Here is a 19,138-nt window from a genome sequence, read left to right as displayed (position 1 = left end):
AATTTGCCTCTGGCCTTGGACAAAGGGGTGGACTCACCAAAAACAAAAGTGTTTGTATCCTTTGCCAGCGATAGTACACATTGACTAGGGGCCTTGGTTGTTGTGTCATGTGGCATCAACATCAGCTTTTCTCTGGGGTGCACTTCTTTGTTGATAGGACTAACCAACTCAGGACAGATTTCAGCTTTTTCACGTGAAGGAGTCTGCCCAATCTTAACATGCGCTGGATTTTCCTTAACATGCGCTTCATTCAACGGTTCAAAAATGGAGAGACTGATTTGATGCTCCGCATCGATTGTTTCGATCTTGCTACCTTCCGGATCAGCTGCTTCATCCAGCTCTTGCAATAGGTTGCGGCCGGCGAAACGAGTCACCGATGCATCTTTTTCACGTTCAAACCGATTTCCAGATTCTTTTTTCCATCTAGGCGATGGTTTAATGTGATTAGCTTGAACCATAACTGTATTTTCTCCAGACAAGAACCAATAACAACCAGATGGGTTGTCCTTTGTAATTGGGTTTTGACATTGATTTTCAGTATGGCCTAGCATTGCACATTTGAAGCATATCGGACCTGTTTTCTCATAACGAAAAACAACTAATGTTTTCTTACCATTTGGGAGCTTTGAGAAATTCCCAGCAACAAGCGGGACAAGAGGATTGACCTCCACTTTAATCCTTGCATAACCTACACATGCCTGATATGTGTCTGGGAGTATCCTTCCTGCTTCAGTAGCGATGTTCATGACTGTCTTTTTGCTACTAATGAGGCCTGGAGGGAGCTTGTGAAGTTGGACCCAGATAATAGCTGAATCAAAGTGGATATGTGAGACATCGGTGAGTGGATCATAGTCCTTTATCAGGAGAAGGTTACCCACAATGGTCCAAGGTTGTCTTTTTTTCACCTCTACAAGTGCACTGGAATCATCAAATTGTGCCAAAAAGAGGGGGTCCTCTTTGTTATGATAACCTAAAAAACGCAAGCGCATTACTGTTGGGACTTCCCAGAAGTTACGGATAAGCTCCATTATCTTCTTGGGTTGGACTTTGCTGTCTCCTAAGAGTCGCAGGGCTACTGTGTTTTTCCATGCGCAACTAGCTCATCCCAAACTTCTTGTGGGAAGTTTGTTTCGGTCACCTTTGTTCCCGGCAGAGAGAGCACTCTTTGGAATGATTCCTCAAGTTCACTCATGTTTTCCAAGCAGATGTTAAGTTCCATAGTGGAGAGAAGGAACAAACCTTGAGAGAGGAAGAAAGTTGTAGAGTCCGTATACAAAGAAGTTGAAGTGTTGAAGATAGAGAGAAAAGAGAGAAAACTTGAAACAGAGAGCAGACTTTTTAGCTGGAGTAGTGATATAAAAAACCTTTGAGGTTTGAAGAGATTAACATAGTTGATGAGTAGGATTTCATATATCCATGTGGATTGAGCCATAGACTTTTGTTGGTTTACAATGAAATTCATATTTGTGCTGACGTTGCAGACACTAAGCGAGACTTTGCTGCGCTGCTTCAAATAAGCTCTAATGATGTTACATTTCTTTCATCTCTTCTTGGGAATTGTGATGTCTTCAAAACTTTTCTTGAGGGTGATTTGTTATAATATATGTTTTTTATTTTACATTTTGGTCATAACTCCCTGTTATGTCAATTGCAGATCTTTGTTGCATAAGAACGGAAATGCTATAAACGACTTTGGGTTTATGAAAAACCAAACTGGTGTATTTATTTCCACTCTGAGATGATGAAAAACCTAAATGTTGTTGTAAGACTAGAGGAACTGCCTCCTTCAGAATGTGAACATCTTGGAGGACAAAAGATCCTTAATGTGCAATTCATGTATTGCACAATTCCTCTATGGGTGTTCTTTATGCCCTTGGTATGCCATCCGACAAAGAAATTGTTGAAATGATTGATATTAATCTGGATGATGCTACTTCTGTGAATTTACTCCTATCAACCATCAGTTATGCTGACAACAAATTTGATGGTTTCTACAAAGCAGGAAATACACTAGAAATAGTTAAGAAATCAATACTTAATGATAGGATCAGCAACACCAAGTTTCCGCCGAAGGTAACTGGTTTCACATTGGAAAGTGCCGGAGACTGTTTGGTCCAGTACTTATTTCCCACTCTTAGTCGATGTAAACCCAAGGCTTTTTTCCTGGGACATATGGTAAAATGTCTCTTACAATCGTGTTCTGGGCAACAAAAACTGGAGAACAGGGATGATTTTAGAAACAAGAGGTTAGACTTAGCTGCCGAGCTGCTTGACCGAGAGCTGCAAAACCGTATTAGGCATACTGAGAGGCGGATGGTAAAGGCCATACAGAGGGATCTATATGGAGAACGTACTACACAGCAGATTGAGCATTATATCGATGCTTGAATCATCACAAATGGTCTTTCGAGGGCCTTTTCAACTGGACCTTGGCCACATCATAATGTAGGTTCTACACAGAAGATGCCTGGTATGGCTGTAGCACTTAAGAGAACAAATCCCCAGCAAATGATGTGTGAGATGAGAAATGTACGTTAGTATGTCAAATACATCGGGAATGTTGGAGATGCTAGGTTCCCGTAAGTGTCAAACTCAATCGTGAACTACTTTATTATTGCTTTGTATTCATCTAATACAATGTCTTATGGACTTAACACATATAGCTTTAGTTAATTGTCTAAATAAGGTGCTATTATGATTCTAAACTCCAACAGATGTGCAATTTGTACTTTTGCAGGTCCAACAGATGTGCTATTTTGCAACAGTATTATATTCATCGTAGTGACCTTTGCTATCTTTTTGATTGGCAATGTTTGTGTATAGGCAAAACCGTACCCCATTTCCTGCAGTGTAGTTCTTGAAAGTTCTAACTTTTCATTGATATCAATTCCAAAGATCTAACTTTTCAGTCGTTAGTGTCTCAGATTTATTATAATGTGAATCCTTATAACTTATGCATTCACTGATGCAGACACCCTTCTCAACTGGGGAAGCTGTGTTTCCTCTCTACGCCGGATGGAGAAAAGTGTGGGCTTGTAAAGAATTTGGCAGTCACTGGACTTGTCTCCACAAACTCAAGGGAGCCTTTGCTAGACAAATTATGAGAATGTGGAATGGAGAAATTGACAGATGGTCCTACTACTATGTCGTTGAAAGGAAAGGAAAAAAATCTTTCTGAATGGGGACTGGGTTGGAGTTTGCAAGGATTCTCCTGCATTTTTACAGGTTTTGAAAAATAAACGTCGAAGCAAGGAAGTTCCACGCCAGGTAATGACCACTCTTGGCAGTACAGCATCATTCCAGCTAAGATTTACCTTAAAGTTTTCTATGAATATATTATGAGTTCATCTCAAGTTCATCTCTAGATATTAATGATCTAAGTGACCAAATATAGTTTGTTACCACCAGCTATTCAAGGTGCCTCCCACTATTTTTTTTTCAAAATCTGTGTCAGCCGTCTTAATATAATCACTTAGTCCATCCATCTTATTCATTACTATTTGTATTCGTAAAACGATGGACATTAAGAAGTCATACCCATTTAACTTATAATTCTCCCCTGTTATCCTTTAGGTAGAAATAAAAAGGAATCGGCAGCAAGGGGAGGTTCGTATATTTTCTGATTCTGGGAGAATTCTGCGACCCCTTTTGGTTGTTGAAAATCTGAATAAGTTAAATTTGATCAAAGGAGGTTACAACATGCACTCCCTTTTAAATGAGGGTGATGTAGAACATTAGTTGTTGTTGTCAGTGTCATGGGCATGCGCCCTTAGTTGAGTCCAAGCCCATGGTTTGAGTCCAGTTAGTTGTTGACACGTGTCGTGTTACTATTGGTTTATAGTTTTTAGGATTAGTATAAATAATGGGCTTGTAATTAGGGTTCTTTAGAGTTGTGTTATTGAGAATATTTCATAGAGAAATAAATATTTGTTTTAGTTTTAGTTGTTTTGTTTAATTCAAGAGTAGATTTGATAAACTGAAGCTTCCGCCAGTTTAAATCTATATCATTTGGTATCAGAGCACGAATCGTTCCTGAGTAAAACCCAATTTTCTTTTTTTTTTATTCGTTTTAATTTTTTCGTGTTATCGTTTCATCAAAGATCAAGCATTTAAACACCGCTCATCGGGAACACTATTCATCGTAAGCATCGTCTCACCCGTGAAATTAATTTTCTGTATTTGTCTTCTTTCAAGATCAAAGTTTTAATTTTTATGCCGTATATCGATCAAGAAACCAGATATGGAACACTTAGAAAAAATTATCAGGGTTTGAATGCCAAGTTTGAAGCTATGCAAGAAACCTTGAATGCACTTCTAGCCGCCCAACAACAAAATTCTAGGGTTTATCCAGAAGTTAGTTTACCTTTTCAGTAGCCATCACAGGTTCCACCATTAATGACGCCTTCTCAGAGTTTTCAGACACCGCCAGTTTCTATGCCATTCGGCTATTATCCAGATCTCTATCAACATCAGATGATGTATCACGGTTATTCTCTTTATTATCAGTCTTGGAATCCTAGTCAGTATCAATCTGTACCACAGTATGCGCCTAACCCTAATCTGGGATATGCGCCTATGACAAGCTATCCTCAACAAGAATTTTCTAGGTTACAGACTGCTCCTCCTTCCGTGCCGCAGGGTCTTGAAGCGGTGGGTGCGCCTATTGTGCCTACAGTACTCTCACCTCCTACCTTGGTCACTACTATCGCACCCCAGACACTACTGATAATTTAACACCCCACGATCTTGGTTTGCTAGAACAAAGTTACGCACCGAAGATCAACCATCGTCCTTTTGATGTTCGGTCCGGTCACTCGACTCCTCACCCAGTGTCTTATCGATACATATTGCGCAATGCAGACCGTAAACGAAGTTGAACAATGGCTCCAAAGATGACCATCGGTCGAGGTTCCTCCATTAGTTAAGTAAACCTTTTAATCACGCCAGGTGTCATGTTTTGGCGTGATAACAAACGAAATTAGCGGGTTCATCACCTTTCTTTGCAACAAAGACGCCCCTGGCGACCGGATCTATGAAGTTCTTGTTCATCCAACTCGCCAAAGCACTGGCGTGGTGGTTATATTGATCATTTTCTAACCAATTTTGAGAAGGTTTTTGCTCGCAGCCACAAAACACTTCAACGCATACTTCGTGACTTCCAGTATCTGTTGTGTTTCAAGAAAAGAGTACTAGCAGTATTGTGGTATCATGTTATTTGTTTGAGCCGATATTTGAGCAAGATTCGAGGTCGAATTCCTCAGAACCTCGGGAGGTTGACGTATACAAGTTTGAAGTTTGAAGAGCTTTTGCATATTTGTGGTTTTTTATGTCAACAAGTTTGTGGGCAAGCTTCTTCAACATGGGGAGAGTGATGTAGAACATTAGTTGTTGTTAGTGTCATGGGCTTGCGCCCTTAGTTGAGTCCAAGCCCATGGTTTGAGTTCATTAGTTAGTTGTTAACACGTGTCGTAATTAGGGTTCTTTAGAGTTGTTGACGCGTGTCGTAATAATGGGCTTGTAATTAGGGTTCTTTAGAGTTGTGTTATTGAGAATATTTCAGAGAGAAATAAATATTTGTTTTAGTTTTAGTTGTTTTATTTAATTCAAGAGTAGATTTGATAAACTGAAGCTTCCTGCAGTTTAAATCTACATCAGAGGGAGTATTAGAGCTTCTGGGAATGGAAGAAGAGGGAGGACTGCCGACAAAGATGGGCAATTTTCTTTTTTTGTCTTCTTTAGGAAGATAGAGACTATACACACTGTGAACTGGATCCATCTTTCCTGTTGGGACTAAGTTGTGGTATCATTCCTTTTACCAACCATGATCAGGCTAAGAGGTCTCTTTTACAATCTTGGAAGCACTCCAAACAAGCAATTGGTTTCTTCACCACAAAGAAAGCATTAGAGGGTTTGATATGCCAAGTGTTCAGCTATGATGTATTATCCTCAGAGACCTCTTTTTTGGACCATGGTTTCGGATTGTCTTGGAAAACCTAGTTATGGCCTTGTTGATAAGTGCTCAAAAAGTGCTATTTAACCCTCGATTATGCCTCTTGTTTAGCCATCTTAGTAGACTAATAGTGTTTGTAAGTTATATTTTAAAATTCTATCAACAGTGAAAAAGAGAGTTTTGTAGAATATTAGAGAAAATGGGGTAAAAAACGGCAATTCGAGCATTAAGGATCACATGGGAGGTCCGTGGACAATCATGGAGAAGCCAAGGAATTGGAGCTATTAAAGATGCGATTGGACCTATTTTAAAGTATATTTAGAAGCCCAAGGCCAAAGGATTAGTTGCTTGGACCAAAGCCATAAAAGAGGATAGAAGGATAGAAGCGTAAGAGAAATGCGGGCTTATGCCGCGGGGGACGATGGATCGAAAGGCCCGTCGACGATTGATTGCGCTGGGGACGATAGATCGAAAGCATCCGACGCATTGATTAAGTCTAGGACGATGAATAATGCGCCCAAACGCATGAATCCTTTTGATCGAGCCAATTCCTCGACTCTCAGTTTTGGACATGAAGTTGGACTCACGAAGAAACCTATTTGTATTATGGAAACAAATGACGGTTTGGAATGCTTCTAGAGCTCATTGTAACCCCTTTAAATCAGGACCTAAGTGCCTCATGTTTTGGCCAATTCAAACTTATATTCTTGTCTTTCTTTGCAACTTGAGGCAGAGAGAGATTAATAATAAAATATCGGTTTTAACTAGGTGAAGTCTTAATAAATTAGTCTTTCTAGTCTTATGTTCTTCGACTCTTTTTCTTCTCGTTCTTCGTGTTCTTCCTTCTATATGGAAGGCTAATCTTCTCCTTCGGAGGGAGGAGATGAAGCGGTGCTTAAGGTTTAATGATTCTTCTTGTTCATGGTGTTCTTCAATCATTGTTAGTTCTTTATATTTTTAGTTATTAGTTCCATTGCCCACACCGGGGATGGACGTATATAGTTTGAAGTTTATGCTTTTGCATATTTATGGTTATCATGCTAACAAGTTTCTTTACTTTTCTTCTAGTAGTGTAATTCTTTAGAGTTAGGGAAGTATTCTTTGTGTTGCCTTTAGAAAGCGGTAGCTCGGGGAGCCCATGGGGGAAGTATTCTTTTGTGTTTGCCTTAAGTGGTGATTCATTGAAGGGTTCTTGCCCTATTTGGAAGTACTCCTTGATGTTGCTCTTGGTAATACATTGAATGGTTCTTTAGAGCTTACATAAAAGGAAAGAAGATATTAATAGCATAAACATAGGAACAATTTAAGTTTTAGTTAATTTTAACGATGTTTTGATTTAAAGAGTAGATTCGGCACTCGCTCGATTGCCTAAATCATCGAGATTAGGAGGTCTACTTGTAAGAACAACCATGAATGGAAGAAAGTCATAGATCAAAAGTATTGGTGGATTCTAATCTCTTGAATTCCCTCCTCATATAAATTCTCAATAGTTTAGTTAATTTAGTTTAGTTTAGCATTAGAATCTACAATCTCTACAATATTAGTTTTTAATCCTCAAACCCCTTAAGAGGTCCGTCCTTCACATAACATACACTTAAAAGAGGAACGATTGGTTTCTTCATCCTTTACTTACCGAGGGATAATTAGGTTTTGATACGCTTCTTTTTGTTCAACGACCATCATCTATCTACATCATCCACATACCATCTAAACACACAAAAGGAGTGAGTGTCACTTGTCAAAAGATTCATCCAATGCCTGAAATCTACAATGGACAGAATGCGATTGTGGCTGTAAACGTTCACCCGGGGTACAATCAATTAGATTCATTAGTAATGAATCGAGCTTCATTAGAGCGTGGTATGTTCCGGACAAAACACTTCCACAGTTACAAGGCTGAGGTCGAGAACAAGGAGACACTTGAAACTAAATGGCTCAAGCCAAAGGATAAAATAGACTTTCGAAAATTGCATAGCAAAAGTGGACACGAAGACAGCCTTGACGATGATGGGTTCCCTTTTATAGGTGTAAACTTGCTGAGTGGTGATATAGTCATTGGCAAGTCCGCAGAACCGGGGCGCGGACAAAGCGTTAAAACGGAAGCATCTGAAGGAGGAAAGTGCAAAGAGTTACATTGTCGACAAACCATGAAGGGACAAACTTTGCATCTGTTTTCTCTCGCAGACAGTTTGTTAGAATAGTTGTATGAACACAAAGAACTAAAAGTAAGAAGAACAAAGAGCAATGAAGAAACAAGGGACGAAGAATGGGGGAATAACCAAAGGCGCGGATTAGGTCGTCCCTTAAGGAAAGATTTAAGCCCTTCCAATGGTGCGAAAGGCAACAAAGCGCGTCTTCCTCACGCGAGATTCAATGGTTAACAGCTGACTGACTTTGCACTATAACAGACTACCCTCTAGAACAGCAATATAACTCTCTCTGGCGGCTGACAGGAAGAAGAGAAGAAGAAAAGGACTGGTTTGAGTTTTCTGTTTCTCTGAGTTGAGTTTCTGATCAAGTCCATCCCCTCTATGGACTCACAGTCCTATTTATAGAGGTTAGGTTGGTCTCCTAAACAGATAAGGAAGAGAGACCAACTCCTAATAGAACACCGAAACTTGCTGCTCAAGAAAAAAGCAAAACAAGTTTAGTGGCGTCTTCCTCACAGGATTCAATGGTTAATAGCAGTCTGACTTTGCACTAGAACAGACTACCCTCTAGAACAGCAATATAACTCTCTCTGGCGGCTACAGGAAGAAGAGAAGAAGAATAGGATAGGTTATAGTTTCTGTTTCTCTGAGATGGGTTTCTGATGAAGTCAATACCTCTATGGATTCACAGTCCTATTTATAGAGGTTAGGTTGGTCTCCTAAATAGATAAGGAAGAGAGACCAACTCCTAATAGAAAACCGAAACTTGCTGCTCAAGAAAAAAGCAAAACAAGTTTAGGCTATTGGTCAAACCACTACCCATAACAGTAAGCCCAAGCCCAAGCCCGAACCCTACCCGATGTGGTGGATAACCAATGTAGGACTATCTACTATGCACTAAAGTGGAGAGAACACCCTTTGTTCATCTCCTCCACTTTGCACACACACACAAGTATTTTGAAATATACTTAGAGATTCCAACAAGGTTTACTCTCTTGCTCCTTTCAGCCTCTATCTCATGGATCATCTATTAAACAGTATCACATTCTACTTGTCTGGAGATCATAAAACGAATTATTACTATATATCAACAGTGGATGTGAAACGCCGCAAATTCTTACTGAAGCTTGAAGCTTCCACATGAGCTTCTGCCAATTACAAATTCTTGTGCGATGAGTCATGATCCCTTTTTTCCTCCTCCTGCATCATGTTATTTTTTGGCTTGTACCAAACTTTCTGCTTTTTACTAATTAAGTGAAGTTCCATAATAGTAAATATGTATTTAGCATTATGAACTCAAATACTCAATTCCAACGTATATGATCGTTGCACAATGAATATTCCATCTTATGTTCCCTTAGTATCTTTTGATTTTGTAAAGGTGTGGTTTAACTTTCCTTTACACACACAGTTGAATGGGAACTGGAATGGATTATTGAAAGGACCGAGTTCGTTTTAGGAGCGAAATGCCTACGTATCTTGCTCTCGGTTTTGAGGGGAGAGAAGAATCAAGTCTGGCGTAGTTCATAGGAGGGGTATTTATAGATATTGAGAGTGTATCCTCGTCCACCACGTGTAAAGAGCATCACAAACGTGGGGTGGAGATTAGGAAAGCATGTGAGAACTGTCCTCATAGGTCTGCTGTGATGATGTGGATTTGCAGTCTGGACAAGTAGCTTGTGGCAGTTGTCAGTAGCTGGCGGCCAAGATTTGTGCATGTGTACATTTATTCATGATTGCTTCTGGAAGGCAGGCTGAGTCACGGATCAGAACGTTCTGTGTGAGGATGTGCGAGCCGATCTATTCTAGAGCGATCTCGTAGCTCGGGGGTATGAGCTGATGATGTAGGTTGCTCTGAATGCAGCTCGGGGAAGTGTGGTATTTCCGCTATACTGGACACGTGTATAATATACATTGGTTGTGTATAATAGTCCCTCACACAGCCCCCTCTCATTAGGTCGTTCCAATTCTGTGGGGGCGACCTGATGAGAGATTAATTCCACACGTGGGAAGCACGCGGAGTAGTAACTGAAGATGCAAGAGGTGCTAGTTTGACAAGTACTGAATTGATCCTAAAAGTGTATGTTCTCAATTAGTAAGAAAGTTGTAGCTCGAGGGAGCCTTGGAGCTCGAGTGAGCGGATGCTTTAGTGAGCATTCTGCACTGAGTTGATCTTAGAAGCATAGGTCCTCAACTAGTGAGAAGTGGTGGGTTATGTAGCCCTTGAGCTCGAGTGAGCGTTTTGTGCTTGGGAACGTTTGAACTCCTGAGAGTGTTTTGCTCTGTAGAGAGCGAGCTGTGCGTGCGTCTTCCGTTCCTAGGTTCACTTTCTCCTTTTCCTCATTCTGAACTGCGGCTTTAGAAGATGAAGCGACCTCAGCGGAGTTGGTCTCGGGTGATGTTTTCTCGACCTGAGGAATGGAGAGCTTGGCAACAGGAGTTGACTTGTGGATTGAGTTTTTTGCCCCAAGCATTCTCCTTTGGCATTTTGGTTTTGACCTCAGTGATGAAGTCTTTTGCCATCTTGGTGCTAGCGAGCTCTCCCTTAGTTTCGACTGATGCCCCAGCGGGCTATTTTACTGAAAGGATCTGATTGTAGTTGTAGACCTAGAGCTGGTTGCTACGAAGCTCCATCATACCTCTAGGGTTGGGAAAGCGGAGTACTTGGTGGAGTGTTGAGGGTATTGCTTGCATTTGATGGATCCAGCGGCGTCGGCGTCCTAGGATGACATTGTAGGACAAATGGATGTCTAGAACGCTGAAATGTGTGTTGATGCTGACTTTGTCTTCTCTGGATCCAACGGAGACTAGGAGTATGATGTCACCAATTGGGTTGGCTTGAGAGCCCTTGAATCCATAGAGAGGGGCTATTGGATTTATGAAGACCGATCTGGGCAGGTTCATCTCTTTGATGGTATGATAGAACAAGATGCCACATGAACTACCAGGGTCTATCAAGACACGTTTGACTATCTAGTCGTTGATTTTGACGTGGACAACTAAGGCATCATTATGAGGGAGGCAAACCTTGTTGAGGTCGGCCTCCGTGAAAGTTATGTCGCCTGTATTGCGACCTGAACTGCGTGGGGCAGGTGCTGCCTGAGAGGAGAACTGGTAGACTTCCTGGAGAGCACCTACGCGTCTCCGTTGTTCTTTGTTGGATGTAACATAATCATCCTGGAAGGTGATCATGTGGATCGTTCTGTCGTTATTTCTGTCTGATGAGTGCTGACGGCGGTCATGATGGGATCGATCGCTGGGACACCCTCTGCTACGAGAGCGAGCTTGGACATCATGGCGATTGTGGCGAGCTGGAGATCTGCTACGTTATCTGCGGGCCATGAATTTATGGCGCAAGTCGCCATCAGAAATGTTGGTATAATGTTTGATATGTCCCGACTCGACGAGGTCCTGGAGGTAATGCTTGCACTTGTGATTGTTTGGCTCGTAGAGAGCGGTCTTGCTAAGTTGAGCCTAAAGTTATAGGTCATCAACTAGTAAGAACTGTAGAGACTATGGAGCCTGGTAGCTCGAGTGAGCATGGTAGCTTAAGAAAGCGTGCTGCTCGTAGAGATCATTCTCGCTGAGTTGAGCCTAGAGTTGTAGGCCATCAACTAGTAAGAACTGCAGAGGCAATGGAGCGTGGTAGCTCGAGTGAGCATGGTAGCTTTAGAAAGCGTGCTGCTCATGGAGAGCTTTCTCACTGAGTTGATCCTAGTGTTGTAGGTCCTCAACTAGTGGGAATTGGAGAGGCTATGGAGCCTATGAGCTCAAGAGAGTGTGTTGCTCGCGGAGAACGTTTTAGCTTATGAAAACGTACTGCTCACTGAGAGCGTTCTCACTGAGTTGATCCTAGAAGTATAGGTCCTCAACTAGCGAGACTTGGAGAGGCTATGGAGCCTATGAGCTCAAGAGAGGGTGTTGCTCAGGTGGGCGTCAGGACCCAAGTGAGTCTGCCTGCGCTAGTGAGTTGGCGGCTCTAGTGAGCGTCCTGATTTGGAGATCGCAGTTGATAGCTAGCCTAGACAACAGGAGCTGAGGCGACCTCTGGGGTCTTGACAATAGGAGTGGAGGTGACCTCTGGGGTCTTGATAACAAGAGCTGGGGTGACCTCTGGGGTCTTAACAACAGGAGCAAAGGCGACCTCTGGGGTCTTGTCAACAGGAGCTGGGGCAACCTCTGGGGTCTTGACAACAAGAGCGGAGGCGACCTCTAGGGTCTTGTCAACATGAGCTGGGGCGACCTCTGGGGTCTTGTCAACATGAACTGGGGCGACCTCTGGGGTCTTGTTAACATGAGCTGGGGTGACCTCTGGGGTCTTGCTACCAGGAGCTAGGGCGACCTCTGGGGATGCAGTTGATAGCTAGCCTTGAATTGGCGTGACTATAGTTAGCCCCAGCTTTGGAGCTGGATTGACCTGTAAAAGACGCGAGCTAGCACCAAATAGTTAGTATGAACTAACAGTAGCAATTTTGGAGATGCATGGAGCATAATAACATAATTGAACATGTTTATACGACAATAATGAGCCCCAGTCCGGAGATGGCTGTGGCTAGCTCCCAGCCCCTAGTTTGGAGCTTGATCGACCTGTAAAAAATGTGAGCTAACACCATAGATGCGGTAGTAATTCTAGAAATGCATTGAGTATAATAACTGCACTATAGAGTGCAAGGCTCTGAATGTATCGAGCTACGTGTTGACCGGGACATGTGTTGCCATCGTACATTGCAAAGCGTGGATTTGAGCTTCGAGGCTTGCCATGCTTCATGGGCTTGAGAAGTTGTCTTTTTGGTTTTGGGAGTTATTAGGTGGTTTCTCAAGAAATCGAGACCACAGACGGCGCCAATGTAAAGGTGTGGTTTAACTTTCCTTTACACACACAGTTGAATGGGAACTGGAATGGATTATTGAAAGGACCGAGTTCGTTTTGGGAGTGAACTGCCTACGTATCTTGCTCTTGGTTTTGAGGGGAGAGAAGAATCAGGTCTGGCGTAGTTCATAGGAGGGGTATTTATAGATGTTGAGAGTGTATCCTCGTCCACCACGTGTAAAGAGCATCACAAACGTGGGGTGGAGATTAGGAAAGCATGTGAGAACTGTCCTCATAGGTCTGCTGTGATGATGTGGATTTGCAGTCTGGACAAGTAGCTTGCGGCAGTGGTCAGTAGCTGGCGGCCAAGATTTGTGCATGTGTACCTTTATTCATGATTGCTTCTGGAAGGCAGGCTGAGTCACGGATCAGAACGCTCTATGTGAGGATGTGCAACCCGATCTATTCTGGAGCGATCTCGTAGCTCGGGGGTATGAGCTGATGATGTAGGTTGCTTTGAATGCAGCTCGGGGAAGTGTGGTATTTCCGCTATACTGGACACGTGTATAATATACATTGGTTGTGTATATTAGTCCCTCACAGATCTCATTATATTTTATCTGTACACAATGATATCCTTTTCTTTGGTTGATTGAGGGGGGCAGTATGCCTATTGGACTCTATTCAATGCAACAAGTTCATTTAAGGAAATCTTATGAGTAATACAAAGAATTGTTTCTAGAGTACAGTACATTAAGCATATGAATACATGGTTGCAGGTACGCTCACCATCTGTTGGCGACAAGTTTTCAAGCATGCATGGTCTCAGAAGGGAGTTATAGGTCTTTTGGAGTCGCAAGAGAATTTCCCTTTTACACATTAGGGGATAGTTCCAGACATCGTCATAAATCCACATGCATTTCCCACCCGGCAAACTCCTGGCCAATTGCTTGAGGCTGCTTTGGGGAAGGGAATTGCTTCAGGTGGTCTGATTAGATATGCTACTCCTTTCACAACTCCTTCAGTTAATGAAATCACAGAGCAATTGCACATGTATTATCTTAGCTAGGACCAGACCATTTTATGCAAAGTGCCTTCGTTAGCTATTGCTTCAAAAGTTGAAATCAAAATGGTTTGTTTCCCTTAGCATGTAAGTAATTTGTGATGGATATATTGCTTGCTCTCTCTTTTTCTATCTATTTATCTCAAAGCATGTCTATGCCTATATGAGGAATAGGAACCAAGGATGATCTTTACTTCTTTTTGACAAGTTTTATTGTAAATGAGGTAATCTGTGTGTGTGCATGTGTGTTGCACTATATACCTCTGATTGAAGTTTAATAGTCGTCCATTCAATTTTCCCAAAGGTCTTATGCTACTCCTTTCACTACCCTTTCAATTGATCTTATAACAAATCAGGGATCTGGCAGTTCTTTTAATCCCTATATACTAATCCATATTGCAGAGCCGGCTATTCAAGATGGGGACATGAGAAGGTCTGTAGTGGTCGTTATGGTAAAATGAAGCGTTCATTGATCTTTATCGGGCCAACATGTTATAAGCGATTGACACATGGCAGTGGATAAAGTAAAGTTTAGGAACACTGGACCAGTCCAGCCCCTCACACGGCAGCCGGTAATATATAGGAAGCGTTTTGGTGAGATGGTGCTGCTGCTAACTTGCACGAACGCCTCTTCACTCTCAGTGACTTCTCCCATATGCATATCTGTGGAAAATGCTCAAACATTTCCAATGTCAATCAAAGACTAGTTGCTAGAGGAGGCAAGATTAGAGGGCCATTCTGCAAGTTCTGCGATTCTACAGAACACATTGTGAAGGTTAATGTTCCTTATGGAGCAAAGCTTCTATGTCGGGAGCTGTTCAGTATGGGAATATCCATAAAGATTGGAAGCTGAACAGAGGACTCCACTTTTTCTCTTGCTGCTTGCTTAGGTAAGCTTCTACCTGGTGTAGATTAATTTTAACTACTCAACCAAGATAAACAACAGTACTACCTGCTATATGCTTACTGATGGACAGTACACACACAAACAAAACTGTAGAGAAAAAGACGTTTTCTCTCTTTTTGTATCGACGCCCGATTTTGCACGGCAAAGGGTGCGCCCAGCATGTCATGTTGGTCAACCTCCAGCGGTTGGTTGAGCCCACCCCCTCACTTTTGCCTAGACAAGGGCACGCCCGCGCCCCATCGTATTTCAGCAGACTTCGACTGTTTTTTAGAAACAATATAAATACAAGTTTTTTTTCTGTAAAAATTTAACCTAACTAAAAGAAAGAAAGAGAGAGATTGTAAGAGAGAAATTCTTAGTAAGTGAATAGAGAGCTCTTGTAATCTGTTACTCTGGACATTTAGTAAAGTTTGGATCTCGCCAGTGTGGACGTAGGCAAATTGCCGAACCACGATATATCATTGTCTTGTGGTTGGTTCTCTTTTGCATTAATTGTTTTACTTTATATGCTTGTGTATTTAACAATGAGAAGCGTTGGGATAGTACTTGGAGGGTGTTGAAATCTTGTCTAGTGAGAAAGATTAATCTTTGTGTATGATTAATCCGTTTGTTGTGGATAACGTTGTTTTCGCAGTTATTTATTCACAACAATTGGTATCAGAGCGAAGTATACGACCTACCTATGATTTTGAGTTTTGGTAAAAAAACCATAGTGCTTGAAATTTGTGTAGACAAGGTGTTCGATAAAATTCCTGAGTAAGATTTTTTTTTTGGGTTATTGTATGTGACTTGAAAAAAGGCTCTCAAGATGTCAAATGCTAGATTAGAAGTAGAGGAGTTTGATAAAGAAGCAAAAGAAAAGACGGCGAGGGTGATGTCAAATGAGATGACTTCCACAAGCAAGTGGAATGGTAGTTCAAAAAAGCCTTTAAAACATGTACGGTGCTACAATTGCAAGGAAAAGAGGCATTATCTATGTGATTGCCCTAGCCCGAAAAAGAGTAACAATATGAGTGATAAGTTTGAGAATGAGGATGTTAGTGAAGCAAGTCTTGCTTCTGGCTTTGATGAGGATGATGTAAGTCTTTGGGTGTCTACACAAGACGACCACATGACTGATAAGTGGATTCTTGATTCTGGGTGTTCCTACCACATGTGTCCAAATAGGAAGTGGTTTGCTACCTATGAGAACTTGAGTGGAGGTTCCGTTTTAATGGGCAATGACGTTGCTTGTAAGACGGTTGGGATTGGAACTATACGAATCAAGATGCATGATGGTGTGGTGAGAACTTTAACCGATGTGAGGCATGTTCCCGAGTTAAAGAAGAACTTTATTTCTCTTGGTACCTTGAATTCCAAAGGCCACAAGTTTGTGGGAAATGGTGGAGTCTTAAAGATCCTTAGTGGCCCTTTAGTCATTATGAAGGGTCAAAGATATGAAAACTTGTATACTTTGTTGGGTAGTACAGTGATAGGCGATGTAGCAGTTAGTACATGTGGTGATGATTCTGAGTGCACAAAATTGTGGCATATGCGCCTTGGGCATATGACCCAAAAAGCGGATTGTCCGAGTCAGCAAGCGAGGGCTACTGAAAGACTTGAAGAAACCAAGTATGGAATTCTGCAAGCATTGTGTCTATGGCAAGCAGTGCAGAGTCAAGTTTGGTACAAGCAAACACAAGACGAGAGGCATCCTGGATTATGTGCATACGGATGTTTGGGGACCTTCTAGAGTGGCTTCTTAGGGAGGTAACCGGTATTATATCTCTTTCATCGATGATTATACACGCTATGTGGGTATATATCTTGAAGTCCAATGATGAAGTTTACGAGACATTTAAAAAGTGGAAGGCAAAGGTTGAGAATCGCACAGATAGGAAGGTGAAGACTCTACGGTCTAACAATGGTACTGAGTATACCTATAGGCCTTTCCAAGAGTTTTGTCTTGTAATGAGAGAATTGCCGGACATTGGACAAATGAGGAGCATGCCGCAGCAGAGAATGGGTTAGCGAGAAGAATGAATCGCGACGTTTAAGAAAAGAGTGTTTGCTTTCCAATGCCAATCTTGGCAAAGAGTTAAAGGCGCGATGCAATTGGCCATGGTGTGTTACTTGTATAATAGATCACCAGTTCCGGCGATAGACTACAAGACACCTTATGAGGTGTGGATAGGGAAACCAGCTGATTATGGTAATTTGTGCGTGTTTGGATCTAGTGCTTACTACTATATGAAGGATAGTAAGCTTGATTATAAAGCTAAGAAAGTTATATTCTTGGGCTATGCAAAGGGAGGAAAGGGATACGGATTGTGGTGTCTTGAGCACCACGTACAAGTTCCTGGTCAGCAGTGAGGTTACCTTTGATGAGACTTCGGTGCTACATTTTAGCAGGCTGGAGAAGGCTGGAAATAGTGGTGATTCTATAGAATCTCAAGTGTTTGAGATAGAAGCGTCCGAGGATGCTAAAGAGAGTGAGGTTCTTAGTGAAAGACCTATTCAACAAGAAGTAGAGCTACAACAACCTGAGCAGCAAGCTTTGGCGAGATCAAAGCCAAAGAGAAGTGTGAAACAAGTTACGAAGTATGGGCATGATAAGCCAGTGAAGCATTATGGTCAACCAGACTTGGTTGCCTACGCACTGAATATCGCGAGTGATGAACCAAACGACTTCGAAGAAGTTGTTAGAGAGGGTCATTGCAAAGATTGGTCGGTGGATATGCATGAAATGGTGGAGGCTCGTGACAAGTTTTGTACTTGGGAATTTGTTTCATTGCCTACGGGCAAAAGGGTTTTGGGTTGTAGAAGGTTCTCTATGGAGTTGAGTTCCAACATTGGTTGGAGATACTCCACAAATGGTGGAGGCTCATGCATTGTTGATTGATGCCTTTCGTAGGCATGGCCCTTCGTGGGCGTGACTGCTCTCTGTGAAAATAGCTCTTTGTGGGCATGATGTGCTCTTCGTGGGCATGACTCTTCGTGGGTCGCTCTTTGTGAGCAAGACACTCTTTGCGGGTGGCTTTTCATGAGCAAGACACTCTTTGTGGGTGGCTCTTAGCGTGCAAAGCCCTTTGTGGGCATAGCCCTTCGGGGCAGTTGACGGCGAGTTCCGGGATGTTGTTTTGAAGACTGGTGCTTCTTGATGGATTTGTTCGGCTCGGTTTTATGTGTTAAAACCTCACCGAGGTGGAGAATATAGAGAAAAAGACGTTTTCTCTCTTTTGTATCGAAGCCCCCGCGCCGATTTTGCTCGGCAAGGGCAGCCACCGCACGCCATGTCTTGGTCGACCTCCAGGCGGTTGAGCATGACCCTCACTTTTACCGGACAAAGCAGGCACCCGCTTCCATCGTATTTCAGCAAACTTCGACTGTTTTTTGGAAACAGTATAAATACAAGTTTTTTTTCTGTAAAAACTTAACCTAACTAAAAGAAAGAAAGAGAGAAATTGTAAGAGAGAAATTCTTAGTGAGTTGAGTATTCATTCTTTGTGAGTGAATTGAGAGCTCTTGTAATCTGTTACTCTAGACATCTAGTAAAGCTTGGATCTCAGCCAGTGTGGACGTAGGCAAATTGCCAAACCACGATATTTCTTTGTCTTGTGGTTGGTTCTCTTTTGCATTAATTGTTTTATTTTATATGCTTGTGTATTTGACAATGAGAAGCGTTGGGATAGTACTTGGAGGGTGTTAAAGTCTTGTCTAGTGAGAAAGATTAATCTTTGTGTAGGGTTAATCCATTTGTTGTGGATAACGTTGTTTCCGCAGTTATTTATTCAAAACAAAAACACTAATGTCTAGTACTGGTTTCTTGAAGATGGCCTAATATCTTTAATTTTGTCATTGCAGGAAGCTGTAGACTGGATCGATGCACAAGACTCCGAAGAAGCTTAAGCCATCGTCTTTTGGGAAGGATTAGATAAAGCTTGAGAACTGGGAGTATAGTAAATAAAGATTTTTTTTTGTTTTTTCGGATGTGATTTTTAATGCTTATGGATACTGTGTCTACTAATGAGTCCTGACTCTGTTTTATTTGTAGTATAAGGGAGATCGAGTGGAACTTAATCGCACAACTCCTTGTAAACAAGTTAAAACATCATTGCCACTCGTTCATTTGAAATTTTGATATTTGAACTAAAAACGATTTCATCATTCTGCACATTATGATTTTTGCACTTGACATGTTTTTTGGCTCACTGAATTTATGGCTAAAGATTGCTTGACTCTAGTTGTCTATAAATCTGATTTCTTGAATTGCTTATAA

At 41.8% G+C, this 19,138-nt stretch overlaps 1 pseudogene; it reads left to right on the top strand.

The window, feature by feature from the left end:
- The first annotated feature begins 1,741 nt into the window (after positions 1 to 1,741).
- On the top strand, positions 1,742 to 19,041 carry LOC147484595 (DNA-directed RNA polymerases IV and V subunit 2-like; annotated as a pseudogene).
- Positions 19,042 to 19,138: the final 97 nt, after the last annotated feature.

The sequence above is a fragment of the Coptis chinensis genome, chromosome 8 (genome assembly GCF_015680905.1).
Source record: "Coptis chinensis isolate HL-2020 chromosome 8, ASM1568090v1, whole genome shotgun sequence".
Classification (NCBI taxonomy): Eukaryota; Viridiplantae; Streptophyta; class Magnoliopsida; order Ranunculales; family Ranunculaceae; genus Coptis; species Coptis chinensis.
The sequence above is the reverse complement of the archived record's forward strand: the minus strand, read 5'-3'. Positions and strand labels throughout refer to the sequence as shown.